Genomic DNA, 25,219 nt, shown 5'->3' on the forward strand with positions numbered 1-25,219 from the left:
AAAAACAAAAAAACTAATTTCCTAAAACTTTTCCTAGGGAATCTCCCCTAAAAGCACTGGAGACTGGCATAGCCTAAGACATGCAATGTAAAATGAAGGTTTGAAACTAAAATGTCTAAAAAAAAAAATCTCTGTCCGTGGTTGCAGGTGGAGTGTGAATGGCCCATAGCATGCTGTAGTAGTACAACTGTTAAAACTCTCTCCTATCTGGGGACTGGAGCAGGATACTAGAGAATGTCTTCGCAAATGCAGTATCACAAGCATTTGAGAGAACAGTGGGAGTGGGAATCACAGTAATGTAATCAGATGGCTCTTGCTAGGTATCGTTGAGGCATTGAAAAAGACAAAGATTAAGGGTGAATAATCACCATTTTAGGAGGTCACTTTCGAAGCATTTAGACTCTCATCTTGGCAGCCACAGATCTATAAAAAATGAGGACCAGGTCCAGGACTTACTTCCAATGACAGTAGAGCCCAAATTCCCTGGAAGCCACTAGGACTGTAGAACACACTCCTTTTGTTTGAAGGTGGCGCAGATATATCTACATTCCAAGATAATAACATGTAACTGCTTCCCCTAGGATTTAATCCCTCATAGCTAGCGATGTTAAGATGATATGATAAGGCTTCCAAGCAAAGTCTTCCTTCACACAGAGGTTACTGGCCTATCTCCACTCATACAGAGGCAGTAAAAGGTCTAAAGAATTTTACCAACTGTGAAGTATCAAAGGCCTAGTAGAATTTCACTTTGCTACTCCTCAGTTTGTGACCCCAGATGTTATCTAAACTTTCTAATCTCATACTATGTAAAATTACTATAGATTGTCGTAACAATGAATATAAAATCTGTGGCTTTAATACAGTAGCTATTTCTATAATAATAATGTAATACAGTTGTTCCACAAATAACACAGGTTTGAAATGCACACATACATTTATAAGCAGATTTTTTCCAATAACTATTGTTGGAAAATTTTGGGTAGATTTGTGACAATGTAAAAATCTCACATAAGAACTGCCAAGCCTAGAAATATGAACAAAAAAAGTTGTGAAAAAGTTAGAAATGTCATTAATACATAAAATATATGTAGATACTAGTCTATCGTATTATTCACTACCATAAAATATACACAAATTCATCGTAAAAGGTTAAATTTTATCAAAATCTAAGCAAACAAACACAGAAAATACATGTGGCATTCATAGCTGAGACAAATGTAAACATACATAAATATGCAGTATTCATTATAAGTGCATAAAATTAACCATACTGTACTACTGTAATTTTATTTATTTATTTATTTATTTTTCTGAGATGGAGTTTCACTCTGTTACCCAGGCTGGAGTGCAGTGGCGTGATCTCAGCTCACTGCAACCTCCTCCTCCTGGGTTCAAGTGATTCTCCTGCCTCAGCCTCCTAAGTATCTGAGATTATAGGCATGTGCTCCTATGCCTGGCTAATTTTTGTATTTTTAGTAGAGACGGTGTTTCGCCATGTTGGCAAGACTGGTCTTGAACCCCTGACATCAGGTAATCTGCCCACCTTGGCCTCCCAAAGTGCTAGAATTACAGGTGTGAGCCACTGTGCCCACGGCCACCGTAATAATTTTATAACCACCTTCTGTAGCTATTGCAGTGATCCCAAGTGTTATGAATAGCCACTTAAAACATCATGTGATGCTCATCATCTCTGAGTGAGCCGTTATCTCTCCAGCAAATTGTGCATCACAGTAAAAAGTGATTTTTCAAAGTTCTTATAGATTTTTCTTCCTGGTTAGTACATTACCATAAACTTTGAATAACACCATGAACCCATATGAAGTGCACATAGTGATGCTGGAAGTGCTCCCGAGGAGCAGAGAAGAGTCATGACATTATAAGAAAGAGTTAAATTGCTTGATATGTACCATAGACTGAGGTCTGCACTTGCTGCCATTTTGAGACAAATGCATTCAGACTAAGAACCACTGTGATAAAGAAAAGAAAAATTGTGACGCCATCACTGCAGCTACATCAGCAGATGTGAAAACTGCACTTCTTTTTGTGAAATATATTATTTTAAATCTCATATTTAAAATGCAGCTTTTATGTAAGTTCAGGATTGTTCTAAAGAAGGCATAACTACAGACTCTGATATAATGCAAGAAAAAGCAAAATCATTATATGATAACTTACAGCAAAATGAAGGTGAAGGATTTCAAGATGGAAAATTTAATGCCAGCAAAGGATGGCTTGATAATTTTAGAAAGAGTTTTCGCTTAATCAATTTCAAGATAACAGAATAAGCAGCTTCTGCTGCCCAAGAGGTAGCAGCAAAGTTCCCAGATGCCAATAAGAAAATCACTGAGGAAGAAATGATATTTGCCTGAACAAATGCAAATGAAAGTGTCCTGTTCTAGGGAAAAAAAAAAAAAAAAAAAAGCCACAAAGGACATTCATTAGCATGGATGAAAAGTGAGCATCAGGATTTAAGGTGATAGAGAGAGGCTAACTCTCCTGTTTTATACAAAACCAATTGGGTTTATGATTAGGGCTGCTCTTATCTATAAAGCTGCTACACACTAAGTTTGAAGGGAAAAAAATAAACAACTTGCAATTTTTTGGTTGTAAAACAAGGAGGCCTGGACAATGAGAATCCTTTTTCTGACTTGGTTCCATCGATGCTTTGTCCCTGAGATCAGGAAGTACTTAGCAAGTAAGGGACAACTTTTAAAAATTCTTTTGATAGTGGACACACCCCTAGCCACTGAGAACCCCTTGAGTTCAACACTGAAGGTGTCAAAGTGCTCTATTCGTCCCTAAGCACAATGCGTATAATTCAGGTTCTACATCGGGGGTCATAAGAATATTTAAGGTTCATTACACACAGTACTCTCTAGAAAGGATTGCCAGTGCTATGGAAGAGAACCCTGATAGAACATCATGAAATTACGGAAGAATTATGCCATTGCAATGCCTTTGTTGTTACAGAAAAGTAATGAAAGCCATTAAGCATAATACGGTAAGTTTCTGCTGAAGAAAACTGTATCCAAATGTTGTACAAAACTTCACAGATTTATGATGAAGCCAGGAAATCATGAAAGAGATTGTGGATATGGAAAAAACAAAACAAAACAAAAAAATAAAAATAAACAACGTGGTCAGGGGGTAAAGTGTTTCTAGCAAAGTATCTTGGAGAAATTCAAGAGCTAACAGATGCCACAACAAAAAAATTAACAGAAGACTGCTTGATGAAGATTAATTCTTATGAAGCAGTGCCAGAAGATGAGAAAGAAGACGTGGAAGAAGACATAGAAAAAGCATTGCCAGAAAATATTTTGACGTTAGACAATCTGGCAGAAGAGTTCTGATTGTTCAAGGTTGGTTTTGATTTATTTTAGGACATAGACTCTTCTATAATACGATCACTGAAACTAAAGCAAATGGCAGGAGAAGGATTGATACTACATAGAAACATTCCTATAGAAATGAAAAAGCAAACAGTTATGACAAAGTTATGGTGTATTTTCATGAAATCACACTGAGTGTGTTTGTCTCTCCTGCCTCTCCTTCCACCTCTTCCACCCCTGCCACTCCTGAGACAGCAAAACCAATCCCTCCTCTTCCTCACTCTACTCAATGTGAAGACAATAAGGACCTTAAAGATTACTCAATTCCGACCGGGCGCGGTGGCTCAAGCCTATAATTCCAGCACTTTGGGAGGTCGAGATGGGCGGATCACGAGGTCAGCAGATCAAGACCATCCTGGCTAACACGGTGAAACCCCATCTCTACTAAAAAACACAAAAAACTAGCCGGCCGAGGTGGCGGGGGCCTGTAGTCCCAGCTACTCGGGAGGCTGAGGCAGGAGAATGGCATGAACCCGGGTGGCCGAGCTTGCAGTGAGCTGAGATCCGGCCACTGCACTGCAGCCAGGGCGACAGAGCGAGGCTCCGTCTCAAAAAAGAAAAAAAAAAAGAAAAACCTCAATTCTCTTTAACGAATAGCAGGTATATTTTCTCTTCCTTATGATTTTCTTATAACATTATTTTCTCTAATTTACTTTATTGTAAGAGTAGAGTAATGTATATAGTACAGAAAATATGTGTTAGTAGACTATATTATCGGTAAGGCTTCCAGTCAGCAGTTGGCTATTAGTAATTGTTTGAGGAGTCAAAAGTTTTACATAATCTTGACTATTTCAAGGGTTGGTGCCCCCAACATCCACATTGTTCAAATGCAATTTAACATGTTAACTATCAATAAATATTAACACTGGGCATTATAGGTCTTACTTCAAGCCTACTTTCCAAATTCACCTCTAATGTATATGAATCCAAATTAAATTAATAATTGATTGAGAAGAATCACAGGTAGACACATCTTTAGGCATTTTAATTTTTCAATATCTCCACTATATCAGGTATCATTTAAAATATAATTTATAATAAATATGGATCTGACGTCAGTGTTACTTTGTACTCTACAATTTAGAGCCATATATACCTAAAGGACTATAAATACTGTTATTTTTATAGGAGCATAATTAAGTAAAATTGCCCAATATTTTTTGACAAAATAATATACCTAGAAGTATCTCAGCCTTTCAGAAAACAAATCTATAGGTAAGACATCTTGTTCATTCACTTAACAGATACTGACTACCCTTCTATGTTCTAGATACTAGCCACCGGTCAAATAATCAATAAGCTATATTACATCATAACTCTTATGTCATAAGACAGAGAGATGTCTTCCTTAAGTATGTATATATAAAATCATCATAGTCTGTGCCATGAAGTAAAGGTAGTGCTACAACATACATCTAACAAGATTGCCTAATTTAGCTTGGTGAGTTATGTGATTTTTTTTATCACACTTTGTGGTGAAGACAGTTTACTTTTCTCTATCTATAAGAGTCATGAAGGAAGGGATTGTATAGTGTTTACCATTCTATATTCATTTCAGAGCATAGCATTGTGAAATATGATTTTTGAATGAGTGCATAAACTAATCTAGAAAAACAAACTGAGAGCACATAACGTCAGTGATTCATGAAGCATTTACTAACTGAAGATAGTGCTAAGTCTTTCCTAAGTCTTGAAGACTCAAACTATAAACTGCAGTATAATTGCAGAAAACAAATAATGAAAAAATTATTATTTGGAAATATGACATGCATTTTTAGTAAAGCAGGTATTATTTCTCATTTTTAAAATGGGCTTTACTAGAATTTCCAAGTCAAAATGGTGAAATTCCTTTTTGTTTTAGATAAACATAGATAAGTCAAATTAAAATATGAGACAAAATATATAGAAAGATAATTCCTTTTTTCCCTCAAAACCAAAGGAAGTTTTAAACAACTTGAATAAATTTAGAAAATATTCATTGAGAAAAATAATATAAACAGTAGCATGAAAAAGCATTTCACAGCCGGGTGCGGTGGCTCACGCCTGTAATCCCAGCACTTTGGGAGGCCGAGGCGGGCGGATCACGAGGTCAGGAGATCGAGACCATTCTGGCTAACACGGTGAAGCCCTGTCTCTACTAAAAATGCAAAAAATTAGCCGGGCGTGGTGGCGGGCGCCTGTAGTCCCAGTTACTTGGGAGGCTGAGGCAGGAGAATGGCAGGAACCCAGGAGGCAGAGCTTTCAGTGAGCTAAGATCGCTCCACTGCACTCCAGGCTGGGCGACTGAGCAAGACTCTGTCTCAGAAAAAAAAAAAAAAAAAAAAAAAGCATTTCACATTTTATTCCATCATTAAATTACATATATGAGCTTCTAAGAATTCACAGATTATAAGCACATTATCAAAGTAAGTTCTTAAAAGCATTTGTTTATATATTTATAAATTGCCTTAAGGAACAACCAGAGACATCTCTTCAAAAATTGTACATACAACATAAAGCACTAAGCAAAAGAAACAGATACTGGCTAAGTTAACCAAAATAAAGTAGGAAAGGAGATATAATTTATTTGAAGACTATTGGGTTAACTTACAATAAAATAAGGGAAAATAAAAGCCTCCTCATATAAAATCCAAGGTACTTCTTATGATTCAAAAGGTCATTTTTGGCCGCTTGATCTGAATCACCTGAGGTGCTTGTTAAAAGTGATGGATTCTTGAGTTCCAGCTCATAATTACTGAATCAGACTATCTAGTGATGGCCTCTAGGAATCTGCATTTTAACCCCATCAGGAAGGATAATTAAGCCTTTTAATATTTGTCCTTAGAATGACTCTGCTCCAAAGTTTCCAAATACAGTGTTTTTCTACAAATGTCAAATATTTGGGGAACTTAAACTACACCTTCCACTCCAAGTTGCAGAACTGTCTCTATCTTCATGTCCTTATAGGATACTTATTATATTATACTCTCAGTGGTATTGTGTGGATACTTCTCTCTTAAGTCTTCCATAATTTAATAGCTTATTTAGACTAGCATCTTGATAGTCTGTGTATACGGCACAGCACAAAGAACAAGGACTTTTCACATTTATGTGCTTAAATAATTATTACTTGAATTGAATGACACTGATAACATACAAGAGTAATGACAGTTTTATGGGTAAGAATATTACATTGAGTGGACTTTTTGGTGTGTGCATAAATTTAAAATAGTAAAACTTATTCTGAGTCTTATTAGTTCATTTTAAATAAAAGTAAAAAATGACAGCAGTCTCATGGTTAAATTTAATGGAAACCAGAGGTCCCCAGAGAATAAAAGTCATAATCAATCATTTCTTTTCTCAAATATTTAGTAAAGTATACCAAGATTCAAAATCTTTTTATTTATCTGAAAATGGCATTTGAGATTGATTAGGTCAGGAGCTACACACATTTTTAATATCATTTAGCTGTTCATCCAGATATCTGAGTATTTCTGATATTGATTAGAAACTGCACCATTTATTGAATAAGACATAACAATGATAATTTTGATTTTGACAATACCCACCTGTATTAGTTTATGTGCAAAACATCAGCTTTCCTTGTTAAAAAATACATTACTATAAATATAATGTATAATTCAAGACTCAGAGCAAAAACTCCTTCTCTCTATGCTGTAACTTACAAATAATTCCCCAAGAGGAAAGGGCTCTGGTTATTTGGAGAGTATATGTGAGACGCAGACATCTGTTAGGATATTTTTCCCCTTAATTTTTTTAAAAAAGTTTTTGTATTGTAGTTCCAATCTCTCCAATACGTGTCATATTCACATGAATAGTTGTCTTCGCAAAACTAAATAATTAAATAAAACCCTGTAGACTCATTATTAACAAGTGAACATTTGTTTCAAATATTGTTTAGCTAAAGTAGATATTCCATATAAATAAAGGGTTAATAGAATCACAGGGGCCTTTAATAAAATTCTGTAAGTACTTTTGCTGGAAAAGCTGAACCTCCTAAAAATCCCTTCTTTTGATATTTATAATTCATAAATTTTCTTTTGATTTGGTAAGCAAACATTATCATTTGGTAATACTTATTTTGAAAATAAACATTTTTATTACATTATTGAAAATATATGTTAAATGAAATGCTTATTTAAATAAAACTAAATATTATACTAATAACTGGAGGCCTATTTTATGTGATTAGAGCTTTTTTTTACAAAAAAAAAAAGCTAATTTGATAAAACATTTTATACTATCTTTTCAGTAATATCTATAGAGAAAGAGCTGCAGTAATTTCAAGTAACATTTTAAAATAAACTAGTTCAACTGAAAATATTTTCCTAACTTTATTAAATGAATGTATTATGATACATATGCATTTTTAAATGTAAAGGAAATGCACTAAGAATACAATTATTACTGAAAAGCAAGTGACAGTAAAAGAAGCTATCAAACTTTACATTGTTCGAATATATTGAGCGGCCTCTTTTTTGACTTAGGTTGTTCAAATATATTGAACAGCCTCTTTTTTGCTGAAATTTCTTTCAAGAGTTCATTCATAAGTATGTGATGAATATAAAATAAGAAATATTCAAAGTGCTATGCCTTATGATTTTACATATTGGCCTATTTTATAATTCAGAGTGATGTTTGGTTTATTTGGACTGCTATTAAAAAAAAAAAATTGAACTAAGTGGTTTCTAAACAACAGAAATTTACTTCTTATAATTCTGGTGATTGAGAAGTCCAAGATCAAGTTTGCTGACAAATTCAGTATCTGTTGAGGCCTACTTCCTAAATCATAGGTGGCCAACCTTCTTCTTCTTTTTTTTTTTTTTTTTCTTTTCTCTTTTTCTTTTTTATTATACTTAAGTTTTAGGGTACATGTGCACAACGTGTAGGTTTGTTACATATGTATACATGTGCTATATTGCTGTGCTGCGCCCATTAACTCGTCCTTTACAATAGGTATTTCTCTTAATGCCATCCCTCTCCACTCCTCCCACCCTACAATAGGCCCCGGTGTGTGATGTTCCCCGCCCTGTGTCCAAGTGATCTCATTGTTCAGTTCCCACCTATGAGTGAGAACATGTGGTGTTTGGTTTTCTGTCCTCGCGATAGTTTGCTCAGAATGATGGTTTTCAGCTTCATCCATGTCCCTACAAAGGACATGAACTCATCCTTTTTTATTGCTGCGTAGTATTCCATGGTGTACATGTGTTATAAACCTTCTACCGTAACTTTACATGGAAGTAGGAAAGAGAGGACTCCCTCTTTTACAAAAGCACTAATCTCATTCATAAGGGTTCTGCCTCCATGATCTAACCACCTTCCTAATGCTCCACCTACTAATACCATTGTTTTGGGGGTAGGATTTTAATATATGAATTTTTAAGGGGATATAAACATTTAAAACATATCAGCCATTTTTATCATCTAGCATTTATTATACATCATGAAATTCATCTCCATTCAAGAAAAAAGAGAACTGTTTCTGTCACTAATTTATAGGCATAACTTACTTTATTGTGATTCACAAATATTGAGATTTTTTTTTTTTTTTTTTTTTTTACTAAGGGAAGGTTTGTGAGAATCCTGTATCAAATATAATTATCAGTACTATCATTTTTTATTATTATTGTTTTTGAGACAGAGTCTGGAGTGCACTGACATGATATTAGCTCACTGCAACCTCCACATCCTGGGTTCATGGGATTCTCCTGCCTCAGCCTCCCTAGTAGTAGCTGGGATTACAGGCATACACCACCAGGCTTGACTAATTTTTAGTCAAGATGGGATTTTGCCATGTTGGCTAGGCTGGTCTTGAACTCCAGATCTCAAATGATCCGCCCACCTCCACCACTCAAATTATTGGGATTACAGGAATGAACCACTGTACCCAGCCTTATCACTGCCATTTTTCTAACAATATGTGCACACTTCATTTCTCTGTGATACATTTTGTTAATTCTTGCAATATTTCAAATGTTTCATTATTATATATGTTATGTTGATAAGTGATCAGTAATTTTTTATGTTATTACTGAAGTTACTTTGGGGCACTATTAATCACACCCATATGAGATGGCAAACTTAAACAATAAATGTTGTGTGCATCTGACTACTGCACCAACTGGCTGTTCTCTAGTTCTCTCCCTCTACTAAAGCTTCCCCATCTCCTGAGACACAGCAATATTAAAATGAGGCCAATAAATAACCCTACAATGGTCTCTAAGCGTTCAAGTGAAAGGAAAAGTTGCACGTTTTCTCACTTCTGGAAAATAATGAAAATTATAGATGCCATTAAGAATTTTCAGGATTTATGGACGAAGGTCAAAATATCCACATTAATTTTGGGAGTTTGGAAGAAGTTTATTCCAATGTTCATGGATGACTTTGAGGGATTCAATACTTCAGTGGAGGATGGAACTGCTGATGTGGTGGAAATAATGAGAACTAGAATTAGAAGTGGAGCTTGGACATGTGACTGAATTGCTGCCATACTGTGATCAAACTTCAATGAATGAGGAACTGTTTCTTATGGATGAGCAAAGAAAGTGGTTTCTTGAAATGGAATCTACTTCTGGTGAAGATGTTATGAACATTGTTGAAATGACAAAAAAGGATTTGGAATATTACATAAACAGTTTAAAAACAGTTGCAGGATATCAGAAGATTTACTTCAACTTAAAACAAGTTTTATTGTGGATGAAATGCTATTAAACAGCAATGCTACAGAAAAATCTTTTGTGAAAGGAAGAGTCAATTGATACATTAGGAAACCAAAAATTGTATGACTCACTTTATTGCTATTCACTTTATTGCAGTAGACTGGAACCAAAGCCACAATATCTCTGAGGTATGCCTGTATTTTAACAATTTTATGAAGTAACCAATGTGAACTTAAAAAAGATGAAAATAAATTTTTCCTACACAGAAGCGAAACTATGTTAGTGTACTAGCTAATTAATTATATTATTAGTTAGTTGCATAAATCTCAAGGTTATGAGAAACTTGACAAAACTCACCTAAGTAGAGCTAACTGCCCAAAGAGGAATCATAATGGCTTTCCTGATTACATTTAATAGCATAATTCTGACTGGGAATTACACTTTGCACTACTTTCTTTGTCTCTTTTGAGCTAGAGCAGGACTTGTACCCTGGAAGCATCTGATTGGAGTGAAGAATGAGGAGAGAGAGCAAAGATCAGTTGTTGACAGGTAGATCAATTTATAGCTGTAATGGAATGAGAAATGATAAGGGGAATAAAGGAAAATAAATAACCCATGAGAATCAAGATTTAAAAAGTCAAGCAAAACAGTTCTTGCATATATATACATATATTTTATATTTGTGTGTGTATATATATATAAGATAAAGGATTTTTAGTTATGCAAGAGAATTGTTTAAGTGATATAGTCTCCTATTAAAATTAAAGGACTGTTAGTTATGCAAGATAATTGTTTAAGTGATATAGTCTCCTGAAAAATAAAGGATATTTTAAAAGATATACTATTGTATACACTAATCAGCCAACATGATTAATATTTTTTTAAATTCCCACTAAGTTATTGTGAGTTGGCCAAATTATTTTCAGTAGATGATGAAGGAAATAATATAGTCAACATTATTCTGAGATGTCACAACAGTAAACGATGCACAATCCTTGGAGGCACTACAAAACTCTTTGTCCCATGTGATGGTGTATAATAGAAACTCCTTTCTGTAGAATAAGTGACATCCTTTTAGTCTTCTATTGCTTTTTTTTTTTTTAAAGAAAAGGAAAGAAAGAAAATGAAAGAAATACAGTAAGACTTTCTACTCTGAATTGAGCAATAATAAAAAATGTACTGCAAGATTTTTCTTTCCTTCTCTACAAAAAATGGCAATGCAAATTTTTTTGTTATTTCAACATGCTACAATAATGTACGATGATTATGAAGAAATGATCTCAGTTTAAATCCTACTTTGCCCCTTAAGGCATTAAAATACCACAGAAAAATTTCAGAGGAATCAAGTTAAATCTAGGTCATGAACAGAATATATGGCTGGTTTTATGAAATGGACCCAAATATGTGATAAGATTGATGATATTTTAAATTAATCTGTAGCCTGAAGATAATTCTCCAGAATGCCACAATAAATATATAATTTTTTATGTGTTGTATGTTTATTGTAATTAATGAAACATGAATTATTAAATGCATATTTCTATAATTATCAGCTGAATTTATATTATGGCATGTCTGATATTAGCTAATATCATTGTTTTAATGCAGCTGCATTAATACATATACTTAGTGTTCCTATCTCCTTCATATTGAAGAATGATGTAGGTTTATATGTTGTATATGCTTTGTTAGGTTTTATGCATGAGACAATATAAGAATATCAAAGGAAAAATATGTTTAAAATCATTAGCAATGTCAAACTAAATGAGAGGATACATTCTAGTTTTATAACTAATGATTTCTCACCAGGCCTAAGACTTTAATAGTTGGGATGTGGTTTGTCATCTTCTATATAATTTAAAAATACTTTGGAAATGGTCCATTTGAGTGAGTTAAGACAAAAAACCCTTGAGGCTTAACAATACCCTTAATTTAAAACTAGATATCTTAAAAGAGAATAAGACTTTAGAGGTAGGTACTGCTCTTATTGTAAAAACAAAACAAAATAACAAAACTGAGGCCCAGGTTTGAGTTTCTGTAATACGATGGTAAAATTCACTTAGAAAATGTTTGATGAATAAATCAATAATTACAGAATTTGCCTAAGGTTACAAAGTCACTGTGGATGAGCAATTCATTCCTTTATCACATATCTATTGAACATTGATTTTAATCCAGGAAATATACAGGGCTTTATAAATTCAGAGATAAATAATAAACATATCTGGCTTTCAAGAACTGACATGAGAAAAAACAAAAACAAAAAAACATGTAAACCTACTAAATTAGAATGCAGGATAATAGAGAAACCGAAGAAAACCTAAAAGTTAAGTCAAATTTTGTCATACTTCTCTGTAAAGTCCTTCACTGACTTCCCTTTTTTTCTGAGTCAAAATCAAAGTTTTTATGATAGCCTACCAGGTCTTCCATCAGCTGCTTCTATACCTTCTTTCTGAACAAATATACTTTTGTTCATATTTTTTCACTCTAGGCACCTTTCACCTCCATTTCGATTTCTTGCAAGATCAAACATGCCCTTCTTAACTTTTACCTTCTTCAAATCACCTTGCAAAAATTATAATTTCCCTTACTATACACATATTTTATCATATTGATCAGGTAACTGAGGCCTAGAAAGATGACGTAATTTCCTCAAAATTATAGAGCCTGTACATGGTTGAGCCATAATTTTCATACAGTAGTCTGGTTTCAGATCTAACGTCTTAACTGCTTTATTTTAAACCATTTTATCTTACTGCCTCACTAGTAGGGGAATCTGAAAAGAAAAGAAAATGCAGACCATTTTTAAAGGGTTTCTCTCAAGAGCTTTGTTCCTTGGCTTTGGGTTTGAAAAGAATGATTGGGTACACAGTGGAGGGAGAAGGGGTAGTAAGTGACAATATGGAAGACAGAGTTTGGTCAAGCTTAGAACTACTGCCAGGTGTTACCAGTGGCTGTGTCTCCAAAGAATCAAAAACCAGTCATATGAAAGTACCTCACTGTTGGAAGGGTCCCCTTTTTAAACTAGGCAACTCTAGATTTCAATAAAACCAGGCCACAATAGTACTTGCAGCAAAAGAAAGGAAATCAAAAGAGAACCATGCCAGCATTAATATCTTTCCTTTCTCTCTACAGGAATGGCTTAATTAGTGGGTGTGGCAAATGTAAATACAATGATTCAGTAAGCACAACCAATGTTACACTATTCCCCCTTTTAATTATGTATCTCTGCATGGTATCTTTTTCATGTTGCTCAGCCCTTTAAATCAAATATTTAAACAAATTGAAGTTAGAAACAAAGTTTCAAATTACTGTAGTAGAATTAATTCAAGTAAAAAAAGGGAAGACAAAGCATGTTTACTTACAGCATATTCGTGAACCAATTATAATAAGTTAAATATGCCAATGCTTTAGATTACTAATAAACAATGCAACATTAAAAATCATTTATTTACTGAGTTGCTTTTTATTCTACATTTTATGTGTATGTTTTTAATTTAATAATTTCTATTAGTAGAGTCAGTCATGCACATTATTTATAAATTATACATATTTTGGAAATATATGAACAAAACATTGTATTGAAAGCAGATCCAAATCAAAGAAGTTTGAAAACTGTTGGCAGAAGTCTGACTAAATAGGGACATAGAATCAATTGTAATTGACTCCTAATAGTGACAGATTCAATCGACATAGATATATATGACTTTGAAAATGATTTTGAGTGCTTTTAAAACACTTAATGTTATTATAATTTAATAATTAAAGTAGTTATATCCTTTTTTAGAGTTGATAGATACCTGAAAATTTAAAGATGTAGTTTATAATTTAAACAAAAACTGATTTTGTTGAATTGTATTTATGCTTAACCTTAATAAAGTGGCAACTTCTGAGTGAAACCCAAAATATGGTTCCAAAATAATATTTTTGTATATGATTTGTACTGAATCTTTACCCTTCAGCTGTCCAGGAGGAACATTTAAATCTATACAAGAAACCTTTGAAAATAAAATCCTTATGATGCTTGTCAATGCCTGAGAAATAGATGTCAAGCATAAATCTATTAAATAAATAGATATCATGGATTAAATGGTTCTTATTTTACAACATTATGAATTTCATGTCAGTTTTATTTTTCTTTCACATTGATATTCTCTATTTTAGGAAGATATTCATACTACATTTCATCTTTTGATTTACTTACAGAGTACCACTGAATACGAATTAGCTTTGAAAGATGTCATCTATGGGCAAAATGTCAACAGGATTGCTACACTTCCTAAACAAAATAATGTACAATATGAAATAAGAGTGATTTAATTAACTGAATCTGTCTCAGTAGAGTGCACTTCTTATCTAGTGAAAACATAAAAAAGATAGATAACCACATTATGTCAATTAATCTACTCATATTTCAGGGTGAATATAAGAAATGAGAAAGCCTATGAGCTATTTGTGTCAGGATAAATAGATAGATAATAAATATATACAGCTTCACTCATTTGAGTCTATACAACCAGTATTCCCCCCCACCACACACACACAACTTATACTTTGATGTTTCTACTGAAAAACAATGATGCTTCCAACATAATATTTTTAAAAACTATTATAATTTAAATCATTATTTAAAGATATTTGGATACTATTATAAAGCCCATTTAAGGATTCTTCCTACTTTTTACTTCTGTTGTACTAGTATGTGTTAATGAGGTTACTATGAAGTAGATATGCTGATTTTCCAACAGGTGATGAACATTTTCTTGGTAATTTATTTTTTTGCTAAGTTTTAGGACTCAATTTTTTGGTTATTTCTCCCTGTTTTAAACATGGTGAGATAATCTCTTGTACTGTATTCCCTAACAGAAAAGTCATAAAACCATGAGTCTAAAGAAGACCAGTCTTTGGCACCAGTTTTCATGACTTTGTAGCATTTAAACACCAAGCTCTTAAACACCTGGCGTAGAGCATCTTTATTTAGTAAACTGAGGAAGCAGCAAAGTAGAGCACTGTCTAAAGTAGGTAGAGACTACTCAACCCCAGGAATCCTGTTTGTATTAGAATCCCGTCTGGAATTAGGAGATCTGATTATTCAAAAGAAAATGAAAATCCTGATTTTTATGTGATGCAATTTGTCCATTATTAAATTTTGAAAAATGATTCAAACTTAAAACATTGTAGACCAATTAATGAAACGCAAGCTGGACTTCTGAGGTCAGATATAGTCTCTGGGCCTCCAGATAAACTACCCTTGACATCTTCCTTCCAATCATGTAGAAGCAGAGATGACCCCTTATAGACTGACACTCCCACTGGATGGATGGCTTTTCTTCTAAAGGAGTGACAGGTTACCACACTATCAACTGAAAACTAAAATATATGATAATATTTTCTGCAACATTTTTGTGAAGAAGGATATACTGATAATGACTGTCTTGGTAATAAGATTTGAAATGACTTTTTAAAAAATAATATTTTTCTGTATCTTTCTAAACTGTCTACAAAAGAACATGTATTAATTTTTCACTCAGATTTTTAAATGTTACTAAATAATTATGTACAGAATTAAAAAAGGAGTTCAATGCTCTGTAATCAATTTTGGTGTACAAGCAAAACAAGACAATGACATCATTTGAAAATATGAAAGAATTAGCTAGCTATACATTATTGATAGAAGAGACTATTTTAAATTGTAAATTTATTTATGATGGGTTTGTAATATGTCCTACCCAATAAAGACAACTGATCTCCCTCTGCCTTACAGTGCAGCCAGGGACATATCTTCTTAGTGAACTTCTTTCTCTGATACGATACAGGTTTTATTCTCATCCATCCCTCCAGCAGTCTTATTGTAGCAAAATCAGTTTCTTGTAACAGAAATAAAAGTTTCTTTCTTAGCTTCTGGAAATTATTGACTTTCAAGGATTTTTGAGATTCTGCCTCCCTTTAACAAAGTACAAATAAACCTCTTTTTAACATTCAGACAATCTAAAACACTTGCTGAAAATAAGACAATGAATACCTATTGGAGTATTATTAATTTTCTTGACATATATTAATTTTCTGGTACAATCTTTTGTAAATATTTAATAATTAGCTCCTATTTTATGAATATGCAGATGTAGGACAAGCCTTATATGAATAGGTCCTGGTTGTAGCAATTGAACCGATGCAATCACATGTCATCCCTGAAAACAAAAGCAGATGCCACTGAAGACCATCTTTGTCAAAATATTTCCACAAGCTTGTGAAAGGTCTTAACCAAAACAAATGTTATGACTTTGCTTAGGGCTGTAATTTCTTCTTTTTGAACTCAAGTAACAAAAAGAGAATTTGTCAGTTGAATGAATAATGAGAAGTAGCAAATTATTTGGGGATCTGACTAATTAAGCCTATCAGGAAGTACCTCAGGCAATGTCATTATTTGTTTAGCTAAATTGTCAGTCTAGACAATGAGGGAGTAATGCCTTCTTCATTTTATTCTTCCTCTTCTATGATATTTTGCTCAACTCCATATTCTAAGCTGCTCTAGAAGAACTCACTTAGAACAATTTTATCTTCTTTTATTGAAATTAAGTCAAATTGTCAGGTCTAAAAATTTAAAAAACCTTTTTTACAAAAAGATAAGAATATCATAACAGTCATACAGTGATTGAAAAATAAATGTCTTTAAAATAAAGTCTGATTTAATTAGGGTTATTAGACAAACTATTGGACACAATTAATACGAGTTTCAGATAAAAATGGATTCTTTTACTACAAGTATGCCCCATGCAATAGTTGGACATCTGTATTTTTGTTTGCTGAATCTGGCAATCTTAGACTAAATTTATACTCCAGAGCAAGTGTAGAATACACATGTTTAAAAGAGGGTTCAGAAGATTTGTATAAAAACTAACTGCGGAAGTTGGACCCAAATCTTTAAATATATGCCTGTTCTGCCACAACTGTCCAGCAGTCTGCTCTCCTCAGTTACTTCTACTTATCACGTTTTCCAGAATCCACCTATGTTCTATCACAGCCCTCCATACTCATATCTCAATTTTTACTGAGAACAAGTTTTGATTTATCATTATCATATGGAAGACTCTACATCGGATAACTTTCTTAAACTTGTTTATTCGATTTCTCAATATTCAAGCAAATAAAGAGTTTTGCAAGCCTATGTTCCTATCCACAAAAGAATTAAGGTATACCTTTATTTTCATTATAAGAATAATGATTTTAAAAGAATATAGAGAAAAAAAGAAAAACATTTATCAGAAGGTGACAGGCTTATTATTCAAGGAAATCTTATTTCATTTCCTTTGCTACATCTATATTTTTTTCTATAATTTTCATCTAATGTAGCAAATAAAATATACACATATGTAAATGACACAAATTCCTATGTCTATTGTATAAATATCATTCACAGCAAGGTGAATGAAAAGGCAGTACACAATAAATTCACTTTATTTCACAATTTTAACTTGACCGCCTTGAATTATTGGAAGATCCTTTAAGATGTATACTGTAAAGACAGTCCTATGAATTTTATTTTTTACTAATACTTCATGGTGTTTCCTGCAATGTTTCCCAGATGTCTACACAAAAATTATAATAACACTTACTATGGTTTGTTTTTACTTTTTGTTTGAGTGTATTACGTCTTTCATTCATCCAGTTGTCTCCTTTTAGAAACAATTGTAAGGGCCAAATTACAGTTAGACAAATACACAGTAAATTTAAAATGTTTTGCACATTATATTTCTTCACCATTTTATAGTATTAATTTTAAATTTTAGTTTTAGTTAAAATTGATGTATTTTAGAAATGTGTTTAGTTTGTCTCAGGAGATACATATATAAACTCAGACCAAAAATTCTAGTGTAGTTGTTGATTTGTCTATTCAATTTTATTATATTGAAGCCTAAAGAAAAACTTTGGTGGCAAATGACAGAAATCTGTTGATTAGGCTAATTGAATTGGCAAACCTTAAGAAAAGAGTACTCTCTCTTTCCATTAGAACATCACCTTTCTGATGCGAAAGTGCAGTATTGATACTATTTGGGAGAAGTGACCAGAGGTCTATATCCTTAGAAAAAGATTTCAAAAGTTTTGGATTTTGTTATGTTTTATTATCAATATATTTAGAATTCTAGTTCTAAATTCCCTTCAACTCTAGTGATTCTGGCGACAAGTAGCTTTTACTTGTATTTCAATCTGTGTGGCTCTTAGTAGACCATTTCCTGAATCATCAGGTTCTTGCTACACCTCTCAGTGCAAGCTCCCATGCAGATGAGCATTGGCTGGGTGCAGAATGCTGCGTATAAAATGCTTAGAAACATAAATCACTGTGGCTGTGCACAGTCCAGTACTTATGCACTATGGCTCTGCAACTGAATTCTCTGCGGAGGATATTAAAACACAGAGTCTCAACCTCACCTTCTATTCACTAAATCAGAATCCCCAAAGGGGGAATCCCAAATATGCATGCAGTTTATAACTGGCACAGGTGATTCTGGGGTATTGTAGAGACTCTGAAATACTGATTTGCTCTTGGAATCCTTGTCCTTCCTAGTTTTGTGAGTCCTGTGGGCAGCTGAACTCAAGGTCTGATCCTTTCAGAGGTACAGCATATGTAGGACAGAAAGGGAATCTTGGGGGAGGCATGACCTGTGCTGTACATTCCCGTTGTGTCTCCTTGTGAAACTTGCTTCACTTCTATGAACATTACATTTTTCTCTGTGAAATGTATCTTCTATGATATACCAGTGAACTATAAGAGACATCCTGGAAAGATACACCTCAGAACAAAGTGGGATTTATATGTTCTGAAAAACAAACTAGTCTTTGATTGTATATATTAATAATAATTTTAAAAATCATAGAATTGGTAATAACACTCTAAACCTACATGTATGTGTAAATTCATTTTTCATATTTAATACATTTGTGTTTAATATAGTGTTATATCTAATATACTTATTGTATTAAATATATTATGTTTAACATGATATTTAATATACTCATCCACAGTTATATCCACAGCAATCCCATTGGTCTCTTTCGAGTTTTTGTTTCAGGCTTTTGTTAAGAATGTAGGGCAAAGTTTTGGTCTTAGTCTTTTAAGCACAGCAGCTACAGGAAGAGAGATTTTCTTGCTCTGAGAGAGCAAAAAAAAGACCAGCAACTTAAACCAGGGAAACTGATCTAAAAGGCTGTGCCACTGATAAGATTTACGTGGACTTAGCCAGATTAAAGGCTTGATACCTGAAGGGAGAGACAGATCAAGCTGAGGTGTTTTGCTTTGTGTCTATCAGATGCAGAGCATTTCCGCAGAAATGTAGCAATCTCACAGCAAGCCTTAAAAGGTGGCCCAAGAGCCTCAGCATCCGATATCACGTCAAACAAATGCTATCAGCATCTGGGAAATCTCTGGAATCTGGGCATAGACCTGTGAGTTTCTTACTCTATGAGAAAATCCCAAAAAAGTTAAAGAGATATAGGTAAACAACTGACCATTCAATTCTTCTTTCCTTCCTTTTTCCCTTCCTCCTTCCCTCCTTCTCTCCCTCTTTCCTTTCTCTCTCTCTCTCTCCTCTCTCTCTCTCTCTCTCTCTCAGCAATCTGCAATGTTTCAGGCATTGTCATAACTCAGCCTTGAGGATATACTTTTTTTTAAATATTATAAAGCATAACCTCATCTTCAGAGAATTGACATTAGTGGTTAAAATAAATAATTAAATCCTGGCAAAATATTAAGAGTAAGCAGTCTTCATAATAGGTATTTTATTTTGTACCTTCTTCAAAGTTCTTATGTAAAAATATAAGCTTATATACTATTATTTGATATGAAAATATATTAACATAGAAACCCATGATCAGTAAAGAAATTATTTTTAACATAGAAGTGACTGAATTATAGTTCACTTCCATACCTTTGAGTAAAATACCCTGGCTTGGCAAATCAATGTAAAAGCTTTAGCTCAACTCAGACAAACACTATCTGTACCATGGTTAAATCATTATAATCATCATAAAACATGGTATGTATCTATTAATGCCTTGTATGGGACAGACATTATGTTATAGATTTAACATAAAGTAAAATACATGAAGCATTTTACATTTAATTTGTGTAACAATTCCACAGAGTACCTGCTATTAATATGTTTGTTATTAAAACTGACTGAGGCTTAGAAAGGTTAAATGACTTGTTCAAGGTAACACAGCTACTGAGGCCAAAGTTATCTATCCCAAAGGCCCTCTTCACTTCTATAAGCAGACTTTCGGTTTTAAAGAGCATGCTACAAAACTTAACCCTACTGTAGTCAAGATGATGCCATAGATCATTCTCTATCAGTTCAAATCAATGTTCTTCATCAATTTACAGAAAGAGGCTCTTTACTGGCTTGCTGTAATATATATACTATATATATAATATATATTATAATATATATGAGAAACATGTAATATAAACTTTTATATTATGTTATACTACATCAGATATAGTTTATACTTAAGAAGTATGCAATGTATAAAAATATTTTTATACATGACATTTTATAGATTACATATTTCTTATATAAATTATATTTTCTTTTCTTATAAATATAAAAATATAATATAGAATATGTATTTCATACACACACACACACTCACACACACACTATAACCAAGGCGGGTTTATTGTAGGAAATAACTGGTTTCAGCTCAAGAACTTGATTTTAGAAAAGTGTTATACTTTATCATAGGATGGTTGGCAGAACACTAAAGAAGAGAGATACACATATTCTCTTTTTTGTGTAGGTACACACAAATGTACATGCATACTTGCACATATGCTTGTTTACAAATGTATCTATCAACTGCCAAATCCTAAATGTCCTATTTATTTTTTACTTTTAATAAAATTCATGCAGATAAATGAGGTGGTTAGAAATAAACAGACTTAGAACACAATGGAGTTATTTACTGATGGAAATAAAGGATCTACTACCTTTTAAAAGCTATTAAGTTAACAAATTGCTAAAATCAATCTGTTCTGAAAGAAAGTGTGATTTTATGGCTCTGTGATGCCCTTAAATGCATGATATGAACACAATGTACACAACATAGCAGTTTTTAGAACCAATTTTTATATGGTCAACTGATTAAAAATGGTATCTATATAAATGACATATAAAGGTTTTCCAGGAAAAAAAGTAGAATTACTGTAGAATGTAACTATTGATTGATTTCTCAGAAATAAATGTTGAAGTTCAGAGATGATTCCCATTTATAGTTATGCAAATATCACAAGTAATAATGGTAAAGTGCAGTATTTATTTTGAAATAAGCTTAATTTGTCTCATAATTCTTTCAAAATAAATACATTTCTTTATGCACTTTGGCTAATATTGGAAATGGAAATAGTATTCAATCAGTTCTAAATCATTTTTAAGCTAGATAATTTCTGGAAAGTGCTGACTTTTGTTAGAAAATCTGAAAATGGAAAATTCCTCTCAGTGATCTGTTATGTCCTCACATATTATTTATAAAATTCAATACTGCTTCATGGATTTCTTAAACCTCAAAATTCAGCCATCTGTAAACCTCTCTTCTCTGTAATGAATCTTGGAATAAGAAAGAAGGGAAAATATGTTTCAGCTTCCAGAGGAGATTTCTGAAGTCCAAAGCATTAAAGCTCACATACTTGTTTACTCAGGTGAATCAACAAGTCTTTTTCTCAGGTTCTGTTTGCTTTTATTTTGCATGTAATCCTGATAAATTTAATCATCAGTTTCAGAGCCATCATAGTTTCAAAACAGTAGTTTAAAAAGGAAGAAATGAGGTTGCTTCAGATAGGCATAGTAACTATGATTAAAACTGACAATTGAGGGAGAACATATTAAGATAATTATACAGGTCATTAGATGAGTGAACTTAACTTCTATTTTAGTCTTAGATCATACAGGGAAAAGAATTCCATAATCGAGTTTATTGTAGAAATGATAGAAAGCTGACCCCTATCATAGTTAACTATAGTTATAAATGTAACATTAAATTATGCTCAATAAATTCTTAAGGGGAAGATCAGTATAATAAAAAGTAGAGATCTGAGTAATAAATTGTAGGCAGATTTTATTCTATATAAACACAGCAGGCTATTTACAATGGGCATGACCAAAAAGCTTGATTTTCTGTTACCTAGTCACTGCAGTGCCTCTTTTAACAATAGATTTGGAAGTTAGCTAATACATCAAGGTTTAGTTCAAGTTTTGGCTGCAAAATAACTACTGATGATGCTGCAACAAGAGATGTAATCAACAGACTTAAGTGAACCTTTTGGATATCATTATAATTAATCAGTCATCGAATATTTTTAATACTCTCATAATGATTTGAAACATTATATCCAGCCTCTAAGAGAAGCTATAATTTCATGTATGGATTTTCTGATTAGTAAATGCCAATACATAGGGAGACTAACACTTCACTAAGTTATTACAATAGTGAGGAGAAAACCATATATTATTATCTCCCTTACAAGAGGATTGGAATAGAAAAAATAGATTTTATTCCTTTTGTATTAAAGACAAAAACATTAAAACAGATGGAAGAATCCACAAGAAAATAGTACTTATGAAAGAAAGATGCCATGAAATATGCTGCTAAAAACAGAGAGGATAAATCAGTTTTACCATTTTCCAGATTTTTCAGATCATCCATTATTTCTTTTTTAAGGAGATAAATAAATTGTGAATTATCAGTATACATGAAATAGAAATCTTTGTGCTTTACTCAGAATATCACAGAAATTTAGAGCTAGAAAGTGCTATCTAGATAACTAGTTCAAAGATTTTCAAATAGAAGTACATATCAAAATCACAAGGCATTATAAATTATCTAGATGCCTGGACCCACCATCTGAATCAGAATTTTAAGCATGTGTCTTTTCAAAAGCAACTCCCTGTTTTGGAACAACTGAGTCCAGCTACTACATTTTATGGAAGAAACTGATAAACAAATTAAAATGTCTAATCTAATAAATTAATTAGAACTAAATGTGTTTTGTCTCTCTCTTTTTTTTTTTTTTTTTTTTTTTGCTACAAAAATTGAATTTTTCCTTTCTCTAGGCATATTTAGATGGCTCTTTGTGTTTTGAGAATTCTGGAACTTTGAAGCTCTGATATGAGTCAGATTTTCTGTGTTAATTTCCAACAAATGTGATTAAGCAAATCTTTATGGAGAAGGAGGGTATGAAAGAAATGAAGGCTTTAGTATTTGGACAGAGTACAGTTGGATTGATTCTGCACTGATGGGGAGTTTGTATTTCTGGAGAGAGAACAGAACCTAGAGGTTTTTGTGGCTCCAACTTGGTATACTGATGACACAACTGGAACCTGACCACCGATTAGCTAAGCATCATGCCCTTGAAGGCAAGGGTACAGAGAAGGTCCTGGGAGCCACATTTAGTAGGCAAGGATTGAAACCATTTCACAGATTAATGTATTTTTGAAAGGAGAATGGAGATACCATATAGGCATTTTAGTAGGAGCCAAGATGAACTGTATAGCAATGGCTGTTCCCCGTTAATTCTGGATTGATCTAACCCCAGGGTTTACTCGAACCCCAAGGGAAGGAAATGAGCAACTCTCAAATAACTGACACGGATTTTCAACCATATGGTGGATGAAGGTAAAGGTAGTTTTATTTTTTTTTTAGAACACATATAAATTCAGTTTGTCTTTGCATCTGAATGTTTGGGGAAAAGTTAAACCTGTAGTATACGTGTGTGTGTGTGTGTGATATTTATATATATGTATGTATATTTATATATTCCAGAGTTGTTCTTTCCACATTAGTTCTACTGCACTATTTTTGCTTCCTCTGCTGTTATTAAAATTAAGCATTCATTATTCATGTAAGATACAGAGGAAAACAAAACTAAAATGAGAGGGGGAAATACTAGATTAATTTGATCATACATATTTAAATAACCACAAAGAAATAGTTATTTTCAAATATACCTAAGAAAGTTGCACTAGGGAATAGGTCTTACTATACACATTCTTAACATTTGTATTATATTATATGCTAGACATTCAAAAGATTATTTTTTTCCTCCTATTGTTTCCTTAGATTTACTGAACCATAAAGAAAGGAAAAGAAGAAAACTGGCTCATTGTTACAAATCATTTCCTACTGTGGATTTGAAGTCTTCTTATATTCTGCTTTTCATCTAAATTCAACATCATGATGCTGCAATGTAATCAAAAGAAAATGCTGTAAATATAAAAATGTTAATTTGAAGCTATACACGTGCCAGGTTCAAAGAAGATGCAAGCCACATGTCAGTGGGATTGCCTGGGTTGATCTGGACGGTCTGGCTCATACAACAATCAGGTCAGTGACTTTTTAGGCAAATACGAATGTTTTATACTTTAAATATATCACCTTCCTGTTTTTTAAGAGTATTAAATATTCTGCAGAAAAATCCAACTCTGTGCCCTTCTAATTTTATCTTCCAATTCAAATGCTTCAGCATTTTATGGTTTTTCTTTTACCAATGAGTTACTAAAAGCAAGTAAATATGAAACTCAAAAAATTATGTATGATGTCCATTCCAGGCTTTGTCTTAAAAATATGAGTTTTGGTTCTTTTTATATGAGTTAGTATCTTTGTACTATTTTTGTTTTATTATTATAGCATGCATTGTTTTCTAATAATATACTATTTATTCATACACAAAAAGGTAATATTTAACAAGAAATTTGTGCAAGAAAGTGTTAACTCAAAATTGAGGGCTCAAGCCTATATATATTCCATTGAAAGGACCGTCCCTTTACTGGTTCCTGGGAGATAACCTCTGAATTTGGAATATCCTGACGGATAATAATGTCTTTGATACCTGAGACCTCGAGCTGTGCCAAATAGTTTATGCTAATTAGATGTGATTTATGCTGGCAGCCCTTTTTTTTTATATGCCTGGGGCTTTGGGCCATGCTGCATCAGCTCGGTGCCTGCAGGAGCTGGAGACTGATTAGCTAAGGTCAGTTACACAGGTGCTTCATGTCATCATGACTGACCTACAAGGAAAACCATAGACAACAAGGCTTTTGTGAGCTTCCTTGGTTGGTTACACTTTATATATGTTGCCCTACATTGTTTCTGTGAAAATATTTCAAGTACTTTCATGCAACT

The 25,219-nt window shown here is 33.0% G+C and overlaps 1 protein-coding gene across 1 annotated transcript in view; it reads right to left on the bottom strand.

Annotated features, from left to right (window-relative positions):
- LOC119620187 (protein eyes shut homolog) overlaps positions 1–25,219 on the bottom strand; it is a 167,704-nt gene that overhangs the window by 86,125 nt on the left and 56,360 nt on the right. The gene's annotated exons all lie outside the window — the stretch shown is intronic.

Source organism: Chlorocebus sabaeus, chromosome 17 (assembly GCF_047675955.1).
Source record: "Chlorocebus sabaeus isolate Y175 chromosome 17, mChlSab1.0.hap1, whole genome shotgun sequence".
NCBI classification, from domain to species: domain Eukaryota; kingdom Metazoa; phylum Chordata; class Mammalia; order Primates; family Cercopithecidae; genus Chlorocebus; species Chlorocebus sabaeus.